Source organism: Saccostrea echinata, unplaced genomic scaffold, assembly GCF_033153115.1.
Source record: "Saccostrea echinata isolate AGI-Se365-2 ecotype Australia unplaced genomic scaffold, CSIRO_AGI_Sech_v1 ptg000008l, whole genome shotgun sequence".
NCBI lineage: Eukaryota > Metazoa > Mollusca > Bivalvia > Ostreida > Ostreidae > Saccostrea > Saccostrea echinata.
Genome location: NW_026889757.1, coordinates 10,368,003 through 10,387,308, shown reverse-complemented (window position 1 = coordinate 10,387,308; position 19,306 = coordinate 10,368,003). Strand labels below are relative to the sequence as shown.

Below are 19,306 nucleotides of genomic sequence, written 5' to 3'. Positions count from 1 at the left end.
ATACGCTACACATGCAGTGTTACATTGTATTTCTCCTGGACTACTCTTCCTGCGGATAATTTATATATACTCCAGTAGATATAGGATAACGCAATCCTGAGCCATTTGCAGTTGATTTAAAATGTGTAAAATATACGATGAAATTCAAAGGAAATAGTTACTGCTGGTTAGTCGTAAAAATATCAAAATCGCTAAATATGAATGTAGTTTAATGTTAACTGTAATTTTATTTAAATCTATTCAGCTATTTATATAGGAGTCGCATCGAAGCAGCTCAAGCGAGACGTAGCTTGTACATGTACTTATAATTGAATTAATTTACTTTCACAACAGAACTTACAACTTTTTACTTTTATTCCTGTATCTGGAAACCCGACCGCCTTTTTTTTAAATAAAAGTAATAATTAGGCCGTTTAAAATGTTTAAGTTCATGATTGAAAGAAAAATACATCAATGTTTATAAAAGATTTTGCCATTTATTTCATATAAGGAAAAAAGTATTAAATACAATGTATAACAATATACATGTATATACGCAAACAATATAAGGAAATATTAAAAAACGTTATTCAGGTTAACAGATGCATGTTAATTTTGTTTTGTCAAGAATGTTACAATTATATAAAATTAAAAAAAAAAAAATCAAGCTAGACTTTTCGAAGAATGTTACAATTATATAACATTAAAAAAAAAATCAAGCGAGACTTTTCGATAAAAAATAAGCACTTTTTTTAGAAATATTTTCTTCATCAATTGTACATGTTAATCTAGAGCATCGCAGAAGAAACCAAATTTTCCACCCACGATGTTTATTTTTTGAACCACAGAATGCCCTAGATTGAATGATTATATAGGTTAAATACCTATGTTAAATGCAATGATGATTAAGTTTTTAATTTTTTTCATGACTCTCGGTGAAACATTGGGTGTTTAAATTCACTAATCTGAGCCATATAAATCAGAGATTAAAGATCAAGACCCAAATCGGAGCTCAGGAAGAAAGAAATGGCTGACATATTTATCAAAAGAAGTTCTACGTGACAATCTAAATGGCGATCCGAGTATTCATAGTGGTGGGGACATTGCTTGCCATCAGCGCTGTTTTTGTTGGATCCGCCACTATAAACGATTACTTCGGAAATGAAGCTTATGATAATGGCACAATATTATGGGCGTCCGTGCCTGCGGGCACGAAATATAAAACAACAAATAGCTATAATGATGGGGGTTTGGGAACCCTGTTTGCATTTGCCAGGAGTTTCATCGACACTATCCAATCAAAACCGTTTCCTTTTGGTAAGTATCATTCAGCATGAATTCTAAAACAAACTGTTAATGACAGTTTATCTTCAAGTTAGTTGTTTTAAAAATTTAACAGCGTCGACGTCTTATATATATAAAGAAAAATATGTATTGTTAATATTACCAATTGCTTTGGAATCATTTTTTTTCGCATTTAAAAAGTGAAAATTTAAGATAAGTCACATTCAAATACATATATATTCTCAAACAGCCCTTCCGTCGTAACGAGACCGTTCAGAAACTGAGCGTAATTACGTATACCCGACAAAGGAATTTTGCATTAGAATTAAGAAAAGCAGCAATATCATTGAAACGAAGGATTTTTCACCTATCTTACCAAATGGAAACGTACAGCTATGGCTCGTGTTGAAGATGACTTTGATATAAATAACATTTATAAGTTTATTATTAATTAATCTATCATATGTTTTTTTAAAAAGTATATATATATATATATATATATATATATATATATATATATATATATATATATATATATATATATATATATATATATATATATATATATATATGAACACGACTATTAGCTTGTGTAAAATTTTGTTAATGCGAGAAATATACTAGATTTGAATGATTTAATTTAGTGTACCAAACTATCATTAAGATTAGCACAAGTGAAAATTCTGTCATCTTTTCAGATCTGATAAAGAAGATTATGAATGGCGAATTTGACATTGGCGGACAGTATATGGAGGTAATGTTAGCTTACTAGTAAACATCTGAGCTTAATTCTGTTACATGTACTATGTCATGATCCAATTGAAAGCCTGGAACAAGTTTACATTTAAGTTTTCATCGTTTAGTTTTGAGAGTTTTAGATATGCCCCCTTTACATCTTTATAGTTTTGAACACCAATCTCCATACACAGTTGTCGTATCGTGGCATTCACCTTAACGGATCACCCCCTAATCAGTTCCAATTGTATCGCAAATTTTGATTGGCCTATTTCAGTTGATAAATTATGCCATGGGCTTTGGAATCTGTGTGGTCATTGGGCTGCTGTATGTTGTATTTTTACCACTGTGTGGCTGCTGTTTTTGCTGTTGTCGTTGCTGTGGTAACTGCGGTGGAGACTTAAAGGCGGTAACTTTCATTTTAAAGCTTAATTATGAATTGTATAAAAATTTTGAAATATAAATATTTATAGAATATTTTTGACTGTATATACTTTCCACTAATGTTAAGAAGCAGTTTTATCATTTACGAGAGAGAGAGAGAGAGAGAGAGAGAGAGAGAGAGGGAGAGAGAATTCTAGTTGTTATTCTGTGTACTTTAGCCAGTTTGATGATCACAAACATGATTTTTTTTCCCTGTGCATAGCTGCCTTTTGTGTATCATACTGTGAAAGTGTACATGTCATTTTTTCAATCAAAATGGTAAAGGAAACAAAAATTAATGTGCTCAACTTGTATTTTAGGAATATGACGACAATGAAGATTGCAAAAGAATGGGATATGCTCAAGCTGTGTTTTTATTGGCCATTCTTATGACGTAATATACTTCTCCGGTATTATATCTATACAGTTGTTAATAAAGAGATATTATAATAAAAAACAAATGAGCTGTTTGAGGCATGCATGTCCCATGTTAATGTGTTTTTTTCTGGCTTCAGAGCTTCTGCCGGTTGCGTTTACGCCACAAACAGCCGTTTTACCGTGGCTCTGGATTATGCTGACGGCAATATTGCAGACAATCTAGATGACATCTATGCTTACTCCAAAAACATACAATCGGTAATTCTGTAAACTTATAGGTTAACATTTACTATGTAGACATTTGTTTTATATACATCTTGGCCATTCGATGGAAACTTGGAGTTTGACCATTAGATAGATGTTTGGAGTTTGGTTTGAAAGGTTCAATGTAAAAATATGTAATTATACTATATTCATTATACTTACCAGTTTACTACGTGCTTGTAACTACCCTGCATGTCCTTGACTTCATATGACATAATTCATTTATTAACAGGTAGTCATGATTTATTTTCAGCAATTTCGATATATTGCCATTGATATGTACACGATTGTGGCCAATGCCATAATAAGGGACATCTCAGGTAAATTTTGCTTAATAAAAATTATATATTGTATCAAAAATTTTAATGATATATTTAAAGAATGCAAAATATAGCAAATTTTTTTTTCACGTCTGTTTTAAAATAACAGACCAGTTTAGCGCATGCCTCGTCTTTATGTAAAAAAAAAAGGTAATATGTAATATTTATACCAAAAAAAAGGGGGAAATGGAATAAAACTTGCATGGTTTTACAGGTATGGGAGCTGTCTTAACCTCAAAGATTTTTGCTGTGCTTGACATTGATCCTGTAATCAATGCTGTTTTAGCGCTTGACAAAAGTAAGTTATGCAAAATTAAAAAAATTCATAATTTCTTAACTTTGTTAAAAATCAAATGTAAATATTACCTGTGTGGCGGTTGATATTTATGACACTCGATATAATATAACTCAATTCAATTTAATTTCTTTAAAGCATGATACACCCAAGTGGGTCAAGCAATACAATCCATCATAAAAAAACCCCAACAAAAACAGAGAACGTATACAACGTATACAATTGGCGTTTTAAGTAATTTACGTCTCATATGTTATACCTATGTTGACCTTGTATTTCTTAATTCTAATGATTGTTTTATGAACGTGCATACAGCCGGTATAACTTCAAGTGTTGGACTAAGTATATACATTAAAGTTTCTGTATGGGTGATTTGAGATCGAATGAGGAACAATTATCTAGCATGGATTTTATAAGTATATTCCTTGCTTGTATATTCAAATTACATTGTAAAAAGAATGAAAGTGCATACAGCCGGTATAACTTCAAGTGCTGGACTAAGTATAAACATTTAAGTTTCTTTATGGGTGATTTGAGATCGAATGAGGAACAATTATCTAGCATGGATTTCATAAGTATATTCCTTGCTTGTATATTCAAATTACATTGTAAAAAGAATGAAAGTCATCAATACCATTACTGGTAATGAAGTACATAATCTTTGTTTTCGAGGTATTTTCTTATGTCTGCCAGTTTTTACCAGTAGGCAGGGGTCACTTGTTCGAAATGTCTATAATTCTTGAAACTACATGTATTTTCAAGCATAAGATATTCTTCCGTATTGAGATTATGTTTTATTTTACTGTACAAGTATAGTTTGGAGTTTTCTGTGACTTTAGATAAGTTTTTCATATTTTTGTCTTTATAAATATCTAGTACTTTTTTTCTTCAACTTCCTTTTAGGTGAATTTCGAAAATTGTCAAATTTTTCATCTTTTTTCCCTGTAGTCATTGCTATTTAAATTATTTTCTTTAAATGTGGACAGTGTGAGGGTATGCCAAGAGTAAAATCCCTCTTCATGCAGACATATGGAATTTATATGATTTTTCAATTATACGGTTTACATTCTGAGAGTTTAGTCGTACACAGTTCGTCATAACCTGCATTTATAGAGTATAAGACTTTATAAGGAGTATAAAATAGTTGTACAGTCGCGCATTGTAAATCCGGACATTAAATTTTTGTGTTCCCGAGCAAATTGACCGGACAAATGAAGCTTTCGGATTACTTAAACATACTTGTTACATATAAAATTTATTATTCACTAAAAATGTCTTCCGGAAGATGAAGCTTCCGGATTAAAGAGGCTCCATTTTACACGTATTTGCATATGACAATTAAATGGCTGTTTGATCAGTCTAGAAAGTTTGACTTTTATGCATATTCAAAGCAAATGAAGCTATTTAACTATGACACAGATTTGAATGAGATTGATAACAACTTGGATACGGTCATCGCCGACAAGAATTCGCTGGTATCTGCCGCAAACACGCTGTCTTCTAGTCTGTCATCTCTCAAGTCAGGTATTGATTCCACCAAAACATCGTGTGCTAGTGACTGTACCCCAACAACTGCCTGTGACGGATTTGATACGTCACAGATGACAATGAACGCAGATTTCTCCGCGGTAAGAACAATTAATTATCGTACATGTCGGTATAAATGCTAAGTATTAAAGGCATTTTTTTTTTTTTATAAATACATGTATGTAGGTTAAATCACTTTTTATATTTTGAAAAATACCGAGTGTGATAAAGGTCTTCGTAAGGCAATTCCAAGTTTTTTCTATGTTTAGCGTCCGAGAACGGATTGGTTTTGAGGTTATGAAACTGAAAAAAAAACACAAATTAAAATCCAAAAAATATAAATATTTGAAACGCAATTTGCTCTTTCAGATTCGATATTTCTCTTTTTTAAGTGGTGTACCAAAATATTTTTGTTTCAATAAACAAGTAGTTTTACGTAGTTGAAATACGAAGAGAATTCTCAAATGATGATAATAATAGAATTGCGCTTAAAATGTTGTGATTTTCCTTTTTGTGTGTGTTTTTAGGATAGAAAGATAGGTTTTCGAATTTAGGGTGGACGCTAAACAAAGAAAAAAACTTGGAATGGCCTAAGGGTAATTTATATCAAAGCTTTTCGGTAACCTCAAACGACAAGAAACTTTTTTTATTTGGGAGGAGGAGGTCATAAGAAGTTCCTTGGTCTTGACCACTTTGTCAGAAATAAAGAATTTGGTCAAAAATTTAAGGTATATCACTAAAAATATGAAAAAGGGCATATTTAATCGTTCTTTTTCGCACTGGTCGTATAAGTATTCAAATTTCGTCACATGATGCGCAATGTCATGCGCACTGGAGGCAGAAGTTGACATCCATGACACAAGAAAGTCAGTACTGTTCTGTCAATGAAACAATAAAGAGTTGGTAATAGTAGAATAATTAGCTTTTTTAACCATTACCATTTCTAGCTTCCCGATCTTTCATCGGTCCAGACCGCCATTAAGGATGTTGTGGCCAAAAACTTAACCAAAGTAGCCTTAGAGGTTTGTAATTTTAAATCTATGTTGTATCGATATTAGAAAATTCTAGTATATATCTAGTTTCAATTCTTGTCATCTAAAAGGCTGCTTAAATATGAAATAACAATTTCTATTTCTTATCAGGCCAAGACTTCTTTAGACAATATGCAAGTCACAATAGATAGTGAAACGTCCTCAATACAAACATGTAAGTCGAGAGATTTGCAATTGACATAAAAAATTGAAGTTGTGCCATTAAAAATATGCTATTGGAAACAGAGATACAGTAGGGACTCTGGATTGTGACATATTAAATTTTAATTCTTACCACACGTATTCCCTATCTAATTTCAGCACTTCAGTCGACCTTGGACAGTTTCAAGGATACACTGAACACTATGGTGGATAGTTTCCTGGCTCAAGTCAATGATGTATGCAGATGTATATTGTACATGAACAAAAAATTCCTTTTTAAGATTCATTAAACTGTAAGATTAAATTAACCAAAAAATAACATATCCCAAAATTTAAAAAAAGATCTGATTATCTCAGATCTTGTATTCTTTTTAGAAGAATGTGAACAATACTTATCTAAAGCATAACCTTTCAGGCTTTCAACACAAAAGAGTTAAAAACTTCCATGAGAAACTTCTTTAAGTCTGCATTGGAATATGACGTATATAGGTAAATAACTTCTTTTTCATAAACAGATATGTCCCCCTGTTGATTAAACTCGTGCAGAGAACTTAACACTGAATTATTCCAGAAAAGATATCCCAGACTCAATCGTCACTGACTGAAAAAAATCTTATAGAGTTATTCATATCTTTATTTGTTAACATAAAATTGACATAATTTAAATGAAAATCAAACACAGAAATGAAGAAAAAAAGATACAAATTTTATGAGATATTCTTATTTGATAATTACATATAAACAGGCAGTACTTCGGTTACGGTCTGATGGCGATTTTCTCCTTTATTCCTGTGTTGCTGATCGTTGGTATCTTGTGTGGATGCTGTTGCAAGAAAAAGGACGTCAAACCGACACAGAGAGGGGGTTGTGAGAGCTGTGGGGGATGTTTGCTTATTCTGTAAGTCATTTTTGCTTCAGTATACCTACATTCATTTTGTGTATTTCAACGAACTATTTTTTTTATTCTCTGCACTATTGCCTTTTCAGATTATTTAAAATTTTTCCTTTTTCGATTTATAGATTATTAGCATTTGTAATCAATCAAACCAAGTACAAAATATGATTATACATATTTCAAGCATTTATATTGTTTGAATGAAGACTAATACCTTAGAAATTTTACTTTTCTAAATTCACCGAGGATTTTGTATGTAAAGATACGAGTATAATGAAGTGTAAAGACATTGTACTACCAAAAAAAGTCATCTTTATTTTGTGTTTCAGAGCTGTTGCTCTTATGTTTATCATCGGAGCCTTGCTTATGTTGCTGACTACAGTAGCATTCATGATTGGAGGAAACTTTGAGAAAATCTGTCAAACATTCTTTGACATGTCCATTTTCCGTGATGTAAGATATAAAGGAAATTGCGTCTTAGAAATTTAGTTTGAAAATAAATCAAGTTTTAAGAGAAAAAAATACAATTACATGTAATAATAGAGTTCAGTTAAAATCAGGATAAGTAAATGTGAAGCAAAAAAGTTTATAATTTCCAGGGTCTGTAATTTTTCCCTGTTTACGATTCGTATTTTTTACAGGAATTATGAGATTAACCAGGGTTATTTTCACTTTTTTCATCTAAGAAGTAAATAGTGTCTACAAATTGTGCTTTGCGGTAATAAGTAGCAAATTTGTATCTTTTTCATTTGATTCTAGTTCATCGACCAGAATGGAATTCCTGGTTTTAATTTGGGACAAATGCTTCTGAACGATCCCAACGCTAACATTAGCTTGTATGCGACTTTTCTGTAAGTAGCGATCGCTATTTTTTTGTTCATATATGAGACAAAATTGCTAACGCACCACTCATTTTTCTCACCTATAAAAAATTATTTTGCTGTCTGTCCAGTGCACTAGATACACTGTAGCAGCTGTTTTTGTGTCAATATAACACCTTTAATTGGCATTCTTGCTGAATTCAAGCTGAGTACATACCCTTTATACACTGATACATGTATGGCGTCGGTGGTTACTGATGGTGGGCAGTGAGGTTGCAACAGAGGTAACCGTTGTGTCTCAGACTATCCAATGAAATGGAGCGATATGTTTAACTTGTACCTAAGTAGTCACTTGAAGCTTTGGCATCCGTATCTGGTCTAACATACTTTCGTTTGGCATAAATTCGTTTTCTTCGAACGCCGTGGCCATCTATCCCGATAGTGAATCTGAGTTGCTGTACCTTTACTGGTTTTCAAAGCTTCTTTAAAATCATTACCAACAAAAGATAGATTTCAGGACCCAGTAAATGTTCGAAGAAGCCCTTCTCTTTGCTTTTCACAAAAAAAATATATTAAGGTCTGACGACACGTTCCTCGAATATCTGTTTTTGTACCTATTTAATATTTCAAAAAATAGTTATAATAATTATTATTTTGTGATTTTTAAACTGTTTTCAAAATGTTTTAAAAGATATTAAACCCCAAAACATTGTGATATCAGCAATTGAAGTGATATCCAACAGCTGTCCAATAGAATTATAAAGGAAATGCCATCCTCAGGTGTCTTGCACAAATGCCTGGTAACGTATCTCATTTGGGGGGGGGGAGGGGGGGGAAACTTGTTAAAGTAGCAATATTTCATTCACACATTCTTGGGAAAAATTAAATATAATTGAGGAACGTCTTGTTTGACCTTAAATGCTGTGAAGAGAAAACTGTGCTATGACATATACAAGAAGTAGTGTAAATCAGACGTGGATTTGAAAAACTCCAAAGAACCTTTAGAAAATTAAAATTCACAGATTATTTTTCCAAAATCAGTATTCTAAAATTGTATGACTTTTCTACGCCATATAAACCATTCCTCAGGAAACGTCAAAGATGTGTTGGAAATTTGATTGGCACTAATAGTGTCCCATGTTTAGTCGACCTTTTAGACGATTCATTTGAAGCAGAATTCATTTTAAAAAACGAGAGAAGAAAATTCTTTAGCTTTCATTTCGAATTTGCATATATCGACAGCGTTTCATCAATTAACAATAGTTATATCTATTCATATGTCGACTTAATATATCCTTGTGAACTCCGAATAAAAAGCACCAAAGAGACTGCCAGATCTTTTTCATATTCTGATGGTTTACTGACTCATGGCCAATGAACAAAAAAATTATGACAAACGTCATGACTTCAACTTTATCGTCGTCAACTACCCTTATTAGATAATGAAGTAATATGCCAGTATCAATTGCGTATGGTGTTTATGTCTCTCATGAAATTTGGAGATAACGAACAATATTCAAGCTCAAAGTCCATTAAAACAGTACAAATCGGGAGCAGAGCAAACACGGACCTTCAAAAACATCAGGAGTGGGATCAGGTGCCATGGTGGAGTGAGCATCTCCTGCCGACCGGTCACACCCGGCGTGTGCTACTTGTCATGCTCGGTAAATAATGGAAAATTTCGTCGACAATTCAATGTGTGAATCATGGCCTAACAATCAGTTTGAAAAAATTTCAGTCAGCATATGACTTAATGATAGATTGTATTTGCTGACAAGGTCATTGTATCGACCATAGAACTCACGAAATAATGACTTTAAACGAGACTGTTGATATTCTTGTTTCATCAACTTGTTTGTCAATAACTTACTTCGTTTTAGAAATTGTTCATACGTAGAGCATGCTCTTGCGTATAGAATCAACTGAGAGATATACACCCCATATGCAGGTGTTAAGGATATATTGCTGCATAAGTAAGGGAAGTTGACGACTAGTTAAAGTCATCACGTTTATCATAAAGCTTTGTTGTTAAATTACCATTAACGTCTTTTTCTAGTAAAATATCCAAATATGTGTCGGACTCTGTGGTATCCTTTAATTCAAGCTCACTGGGATATATCGTGTCGACATATGAATGTAAATAAATGTAATTGTTAATTGATAATACGTCGTCGATATATCTAAATGTCGAGTTGAAAGCCACAGCAAGAGATCTCTTTTTCTCAGGTACAAGATTTTGAATATATTTTGCCTCATATGAATACAAAAATAGGTCTGCTAACAACGGGGCGCAATTGGTACCAATGGGAATTCCAACAGATTGTTAGAAGACCTGGTCTCCCAAAACCACAAAGATATTGTCAACCAGAAACTCAAGCATCTTTTTAATATCAACTTCAGAGTACTTAAGCTTGTGTGTACAATCAGAATGTTTTTAAAAAATAATTTTGCAAAGCCCCAATGAGAAGGTAAGTAAATTTACGAGTTGCATTTTTGTTGAAACAGCAGCTGTCAATGATGTCAAAAAGCCTGGACTTTAATTTATCGTGGAGAATGGTTGTATAAAGAGTTGAAAAGTCTTAATTTTTTATGTTATTCTATCTGTTTCCATACGCAATATCAGGTTCTGAATACGATCAATTTTAAAACCGAGACAGGCAAATAGATTGATGTTACAGGGCTTTCGACAATCTCGTTTAAAGTAAGCATTTTGCAAATTCTATGTAGTCGACATCTCGTTTAAAGTAAGCATTTTGCAAATTCTATGTAGTCGACATTGCGACTTTGTTTGCAAATACAACAACCTAACGATAGGTCTTATTTTGACTGACATATTTCAATCCAATTGTAAAGCTATTGGTTTTAAATTAATTTTGACTAAGTTAACCTGATCAATACAGAGGGTTCAAAGCTTGTATAGCCGGTCAACCTGTTGCATTATCTACATCTAAGGACCCAGTGCCTCCTCTGGTGTTTCTAGGGGTCCCTGTTCACTATTTATATTATTTTCAGGATTTATAAGATCGATCACTGTTCGTTATCTTCACTTTTTTTATTGAGATCTTTTTTTTTTATTTTATTCGTTTTACTACATATTTTTAAAGTAAATAAAAAAAACCCCAACGATCTTTAATTTTTTAAACTCTTATACAAATCTCTAAGGAACACGCTGAAGAGACTACATCGACAGCTCTTCTGTGATCTAATGCCGTATTTCTGGTCTGTTTATTTTTGAGTATTTAATATGAATGTAAACACGAAGAACACAAACAGGAAAAAGAACGTATTTCTCAAAAAGTGTGAGCACGATTTTTCTGCATTTTTTCGAATGCTTCAGGTTACATTGAGAGAGGTTTCGTACATTATTCTGAATATTAAAATGTTTTGCTTTAAATTATGGAAACATCTATTTACGAAAAACTGAGAAATTTTTTTTGAAAGGTCAATTATCTATGATGGTTTGTTAGCAACTTTGTCAATTGTATTTTTCTGTATCGTCCAATTCATTTACTGACATTAGGTTTTAATAAGTGATTTTTTGTTTGAAACAAAGTGATCTCAATAATTGTGCGCTGTGTTATATCAAAGAACAATGATTTGTCAGGTTTCATTTTTGTTGTGCAGTAAAACCGAGTTATATTGTTCAAAGTCTTTTACATTGGACTTCTTGATTTAATACCTCATATGAGATATTTCTGTTATTCGTATCTAAAGTGTTTAAGTAACATATGAATGAGTTTGAACAGTCTAATAACCATTTTTTTTATATATCAAGTCAATAATCAAATTTTACTTTTCTATTACCGTACTCTATAAAATATTGGAAAATTCAAATTGTTAAAAAAAATCATGGAAACTAGATTCATTTTGTAATGTTTTTTTCTCATTATAGTGGTTGTAGACTAAACAAAGCCCCATTTGAGCTTCTGCACTTGAACCAAATTATTCCTATCGACAACTACCTAAATTACAGTCAGGTAATTGTACTCTATTATACAAGAAAAGTCCAGGAACCGAGATCATGAAGCATCTTAAGCTTGAGCCAAAAAATTTATATGGCGCTGAAATTATTTGGAAGATAAGCAGTCCAAAATGAAAATGCTTTCCAATTTTGCATCATCAATCTGCTGTCGTATGCAAATTAAGAGTTTCATTCAACAAGTTTTAAACATTTTATAGATGATTAAAATGTTGACTTAAGTCTACGTCTGTCTCATGATCCTGGGGCCAGATTATTATAAACTTAGCGTATTTATTTGCTAGACTCGGCTGTAAATCTTCAGCTCTCTGGTCTGCAAAATAATTAATGGTCCTCTCAGAGAGCTTATTTTCTATGTATACAAAAATACATTGTAAAAAGAAATATTGCAACTAGGTAAAGCAATGATCAATTATATTTTTGTTTTTAAAGATAAACAATGCTTATTGTTTTGTTGGCAAAATGGCTTAATGTAAACTTTAATGAGGATACATGTCCTTTATGTTTGTAGTATATGGGTGATATTGACAATCAAATAAACCAAATAAGCAGCGCAGTTGACTTGTCGTCATACAAGGTACTGACGCCAGACATGGAACAAAGCCTCAACGACTTCAAGAATTCCGGAATTGACAGTATCAATTTTACCTCTATCAATCAGACGGTACGATTTTTGTTAATTCATTAACCAAATCAATAGTTTTCAAAATACGATATACCTTAAACAGTAAAAGTAAATATTATTTAATGTGTTAAAACAAATGAATTTGTCTACTTGAAATGCAGGAGCCCATTTATACCTACACATCTAGCTTATTCCCTTTTCGCTAATTGTCAGAATGTCAAAAGAAATTACTATTAGGGCCACCTTTTGAAAAAAAGGATTTCATTTATTCATTTTATTTTTCAAGAGAAGTTTTTGAAAATTATGCTTCTTAATAGTAATACTGGCAATATTTTTTTTAGCTTTCACAAAATATTTTGACGATTGATCTGAATTCAATGATCTCTGCAATGGAGGCCATTAGAGACCAATGTACCGGAACAAGTCGAGTAAGACATTGTGTCATAACATACTCGTTTTATTTCATGTCGTCTTTCTTTTTTATTCATTATCCATATGAAGACTGCATACAAACTGAATACAATATAAACTACTTCAGAACAATTGGATACAGCATATCGATGACACAAAAACCATTCGAGACACACACCTTCCCGCTGTTGAAACTGCAAAGGTGAGACAGGCCCATCTTTGACATATTTATTCAAATTTACAATGTGTGATGAAATATCTGTAAAATTGCGTCGTTTTGATTGCAAAATCGTAGTCGTTGTAAATTTCAAACTTAGTCGATGTTAATATATCAATTTCAAATTTCATGCTAAGCATTTGAATTTTAAAGGTTCACATGTATTTCATAATTATTCTAGACGACTCTACAAACATCCATGGGTCAACTAGAAGGATCTATTGGTGGTGTAACAGTAAGTCCATTTTTGAGTAATGTATTGAGTATAAAAAAGACGCTCAAGCTATATTCAGTAAACTGAAAGATTGCATAAAGGACTTGTACAAAAACATTTCTGGGGTAAGATTTTTTTTAGAAATGTTAACAATCATTTTATGATATTGTACATAGTTTTGTTTTACAAAATTATTTGACTTGTTGTTAAAGATAACTCATATTCCGATAAGGATTGAGTAAGAAATTCAGTGGTACCGCTTTCTATTTATCTTTTCTTTTGTACCATCAAAATTGTTCTTATTTTGAAAAAGAGATTTATTGCTTCTTGAACTAGGATTAATCATTTTCAATTTTTCTTCAATTAATAGTATACTAAAAGTCGTTTGAAAATTTAAGTTGAAATGGTCAATTTTAAAAATGATGCTTCCTAGAATTTGGTGATTAAACCTGTCGTGAGTAATAAATGTTAAGTAGGATTTTGCCGACAAACAAATAGATGACGTTTTCCTAACCTATTTATCTCAGATAACGCTTTAAGTTTGTGAAATGTGCGACAATTTCAAAGCTGTTTTTAAAATGTAACGTATTAGTTGACACTAGGCTACTGGACCTAACGTTACATCCTACTGAAAATGCAAACTATGGACAAATTTCTATTATCTTTCAGAGTAAAATAGATAACGTCATAAGTACAGCGCAAACAGCAGATAACCAGATTCAAACTAACGCCACAGCAGTCCTAACTGACGTAAGAATTTTATTGAATGCATTTATCACGATTTTCATATTTTCTTAGGAATATAATGAATGAAGAAGCAGGCCGGTCAACATAGTATTTACTAAATTTACATTGTTACTTCTTTAAAAGGGAGTCTTACCTAAGGTAAATCAAATTACAGTACTAGTATTAAGGATGTATATATTCTTAAATTATTTCTCTTCATGAAAATGTTTCGTTGTCAGTTGGAGCAAAAGGCGTTAAGACCATGGTTCTTTTACTGCATTGGATCTTTTTAAATCTTATTTTAAGGTATTTCAAGGGAGCTTTTATTAGCTCCCCCTCACTGGGGACACTAGGTTTCCTCCTTGACTGTCTGTAAGTGTACCTTGACAGACCTTGACAAGGTTGCATTCCGTTCCAAATGAATATTCGATACTTTTGGACAGAATTATGGTCTTTACAATTTTTAGGGGAACCAGATTAGAGGACTAGGATTGCGTATGCAATACTCTCAGAATTCTTGTTTCTAAATAAAAGACCTTTTACAGGTGGCCTTGACCTACAAAAACCTGATTTTAGGTTACATTGATTCCTACATAGAAAGGACTCGATGGCTGGTAAGTCGAAACAGTAGTATTACTATAAGAAAATAACGTCAGATCTACAAACTATAATATTTAAAACAAAGTTAAATAATAGTTATTTGTATGCACATATGTATATAGACTACCTGATACAAAGAGTGGTTGTTCTTGAAGTATAAGACCTAGCGCTATAAGTGAAAATAAAAAAGCTTTTCCTCTTTTTTTTTTCATTACAGATATTTAATGACCTTGCCAATTGCCTACCACTGTGGAATATGTACGAGTCTTTTACTACAATGCTCTGTAGTTACACAGTTGATGCCTTGGTATGACCCTAATTATTAAACGTTTTTCATACAAATTGTTAGACTATTATTTTCTCACTTTATTGCCTATGGATTTTTCCGTTTGCCCTATCATGACAAAGAGCACACGGCGGGTTATCACTGGTCGACAGAGGATGCTTACTCCTCCATAGCACCCGATCCCACCTCTGATGTTTTTGGAGGTCCGTGTTTGCTCTGCTCCAGATTTGTATTGTTTCACGTCTCGTTAACAGGCGCGGATCATCAGATCAAACGAGACGCGAAATGGACTTTTGAGCTTGATTACTGTTCGTTACCTTCATATTTCATTATTTATTACTTCCCCAAATCTTTTTATTTTGCTCTTTGAAATTCTTTGCCTTTAAATAGAAAAATTTTGATTCCAGGGAATAAAGTTCCCGTGGAAAAAAGTACGTTTATAGTAATCTATGTATATGTAGCTGTTCCTTTATTTTCTGTAGAATGGATTTTGGTTTGGTACTGGCTGGGCATTAATACTTTTTGTTCCGGTGATAATAACTTCCGTCAAACTGTCTAAATACTACCGGCGAATGAAAGAGTGTGAAGGATACGGAGAGTGAGTATTATTTACATATAACTAAGGTCATGATAAAACTAAACCAAGGCTTCATTTATTGGATGTGTTTGAAATATTTTCAGACTGCAGTTATACTTAAAACTTTAAACAAAACTTTAAATAAAACTCAATTTTCTTGTACCACATACAATGTAGTTTGTATAATTCATTAAGATCAATAAAATATAATTGTAGCGATTCAGATGACGAGGAAGATTACAGGTAATAATATTTTCATTTATTTTTTTCACAAGCTGCAAAAATTATGATTTTGTTAAGATTAATAGATAGAAAATTATAACGTCAAGTGTAGTATCATATTGCAATTTAGAATTTATATATATTGACTTTTCGAATGTATTTTACATATTTATATAGGTTCTTGTCAGTTAATCAGATAAATTATTTTCCAATTTAGTGACGACGATGATGATTATGATTATCCATCAAGGTAAATATTACACGTTAAGGACAGTAAAAAAAAAATATGAAATTTTAAAACAGTTTCCAGATAATATATATCTTATCATATATATTTTGAAACAAGATGTATTTGTGAAACACTTATGCCCCCGTATGGCAACTTATAGCGAAGATTAAACTTTCTCAAATGCAAATCAAATATGTTGGTACCAAAAGTAAGGTCTTGTAGCGAGGAATTTACCTGTGAAATATGAAAGCCCTAGCAGCAACCATTGAAAAGATATGGAAAAGGTTAAGTTTTTCAAAAGTAAGTCAAACATCAAAGTCAAGGTCAAAATAAATGGCGCCCAAGGAAAGGCCTTCTCACAAGAAATACACAATTGAAATATGAAAGCCCTAGCACTAGCCATTTAAAGGATATGGCCAAGGTTAAAGTTTTTCAACTCCAAAGTCACGGACAAAGGGTCAAAGTTGTTTATCCTAAGTATCTTGTCACAAGGATTGCATATGTGAAGTATGAAAGCCCTAGAACCAACCATTCAAAAGATATAGCCAATGTTAAAGTTTTTCAAAAGTAGGTCAAACTCCAAGATCAAGGTCAATGGGCTATAATTGTTGGTATCTAAAGGAAGGGCTTGTCACAAGGATTACACATGAGAGCAATGAAAGCCAAAGCCAAACGTTCAAAAGATATGGCCAATGTTAAAGTTTTTCAAAAGAAGGTCAAACTCATAGGTCAAGGTAAAAGGGTCAAAGTTGTTGGTATTTTAAAGAAGATCTTGTCACAAGGATTACACATGTGAAGTATGAAAGCCTTAGCGTCAACTGTTCAAAAGTTATAGCCAATGTTAAAGTTTTTCAAAAGTAGGTCAAACTCGAAGGTCAAGGTCAAAGGGTCAAAGTTGTTGGTATCCATAGGATGGTATTGTCACAAGGATTACACATGTGAAGTATGAAAGCCCTAGCACTAACCCTTCAAATAAAATTCATGGCCAAGGTTAAAGTTGGGAAAAATTTTTGTTAAACTGGGTCAAACTCCAAGATCAAGGTCAAAAGGTTGAATATGATGGTGCCCAAAGAAAGGTCTTGTCACAAGGAATACACATGTGAAATATAAAAGCCATGGTTCAAACCTAGCACCAACTGTTCTAAAGTTATGGCCAAAGATAAGTCTTCCAAAAGTAGGTCAAACTCGAAGGTCAAGGTCAAAGGGTCAAAGTTGTTGGTATCCAATGGAAGGACTTGTCACAAGGATTACATATGTGAAGAATAAAAGCCCTAGTACCAACCGTTCAAAAGATATGGCCAATGCTAAAGTTTTTCAAAAGTAGGTCAAACTCGTAGGTCAAGGTCAAAGGGTCAAAGTTGTTGGTATTCCAAGGCCAAGTTCAAAAGGTCAAATATGATGGTACCCAAAGAAAGGTCTTGTCACAAGGAACACACATCATGTGAAATATGAAAGCCATAGCTCCAACCGATCAAAAGTTATGAGCAATGTTAAAGTTTCTGCGGACAAACAGACAGACAGACAGACGGCAAGGGCAAAAACTATATACCCCCGAATCTTCGATACGGGGCATAAAAAATGAAGAAGAAAAAATAGAAATCAAACACACCGTTAGATTTTCTAGATGTTGACGTAGTGATGTATTTCAAGTATTTATTTTTGTGTCGCCTGTAGAGCAGAGCGGCACTAAGGGATAACTTTACCACGGTGGGATTCGAACCCGCGACGTAAGGATCAACTCCTTATTCTGCAACTCTAGAGCAGACGCTCTAAACACTGCGCCACGTGGATCGTGTATACTGACAATTACAGTAAAGACAGACTGAAATCTCTTTTTGAGGATTGTTGGAAACACGTATTAATAAAATGACAAATAGTTATTTCTGATAATTTCAATTTAATTATTCATTTGAGGGTTATGATACCACATTTTCTTTGATTGTCAGATTCTATCGCAGTCTTATACTATCCATAGATGCCATTTTTTCTTTGCAGGCAAATGCATGAACTTTCAATCTATCTTGCTTGTAGTAAATAAATTAAAGCTGACCACTCTTAGATTTATTTACACCATTAATGAAGCTTCAAAGCAGGCGACACATACATTCCTTGGAGCACTCTAGTTTTATTTATTCACATTATCATATGTTCACATATTAAATAATAGAAATTCAGTACTAGTTTATTCCTAGAAAGAGTATAACTTCATTTGATATCTCAAGTATTTTTTTTGAAACATTCATTTATATAGCTGCAGAACGGTAGCGTTATGGTTTTATATTTTAGTCTTTGCCCATAACGCTACAGATCCCGTACTGCAAATATTGTGCAATTTACAGTGCAAGATTTTCTGCGCACTTTGAGGATGTATTTCGCCACTCTTCAGCATTGGTCATTCAACGACCTTTCATTCCCTAATTCTAGACATATTCTTTAACCAGCCTGTGTATTTTACCCACTTCCTAACTTGTTATTAGTCGAATCTACTGACCAATAAACTCGCTTGTTGTGAATTAGTTGTCGGATGGCATAAAATTCACAACAAGCGAGTTTATTGGTCTGTTGAGACGACTAGAAAGGGTTAGGAGATAGATAAGATATACATATTAGTTATGGAATGTGTCTAGAACACTGTAGAATTAGGAAATGAAAGGTAGTTGATTGACCAATGCTGGAAAGTGGCGAAATTAATACATCCCCAAAGTGCGCAGAAAATCCTGCGTAAATTGCACAATATTTGCATTACGGGATCTGTAGTGTTATGGTCAAAGACTAAGATATAAAAACATAACGCTACAGTTTTGCAGCATCATTTATATATTTAAAGAATACGGATGGTTGTGAGGGGAAACCTGGAGATAAATATGTGTTTTAGCTAAAATAAGGACTTGCAAATTTTAAAAGTATTTTTTCAGTCTCTAGATAAGTAGTCATAAAATTGAGCATAAATTGAGTATAAAAGTATATTAATTAAGGTATACTGCAAGGTATAAGATACAGATGGAGGTCTTCCTTTTCTGTGTCATGTTTCTTAATTTAATGAAGAAATCCACAGTCAGATCAATTCAAGACGTTTTAAATGCCCATTTTGTTACGTTTTTCAATT

At 32.7% G+C, this 19,306-nt stretch overlaps 1 pseudogene; it reads left to right on the top strand.

The window, feature by feature from the left end:
• The first annotated feature begins 1,049 nt into the window (after window positions 1-1,049).
• LOC133181408 (prominin-1-like) lies at window positions 1,050-15,996 on the top strand (annotated as a pseudogene).
• The last annotated feature ends 3,310 nt before the right edge of the window (window positions 15,997-19,306 follow it).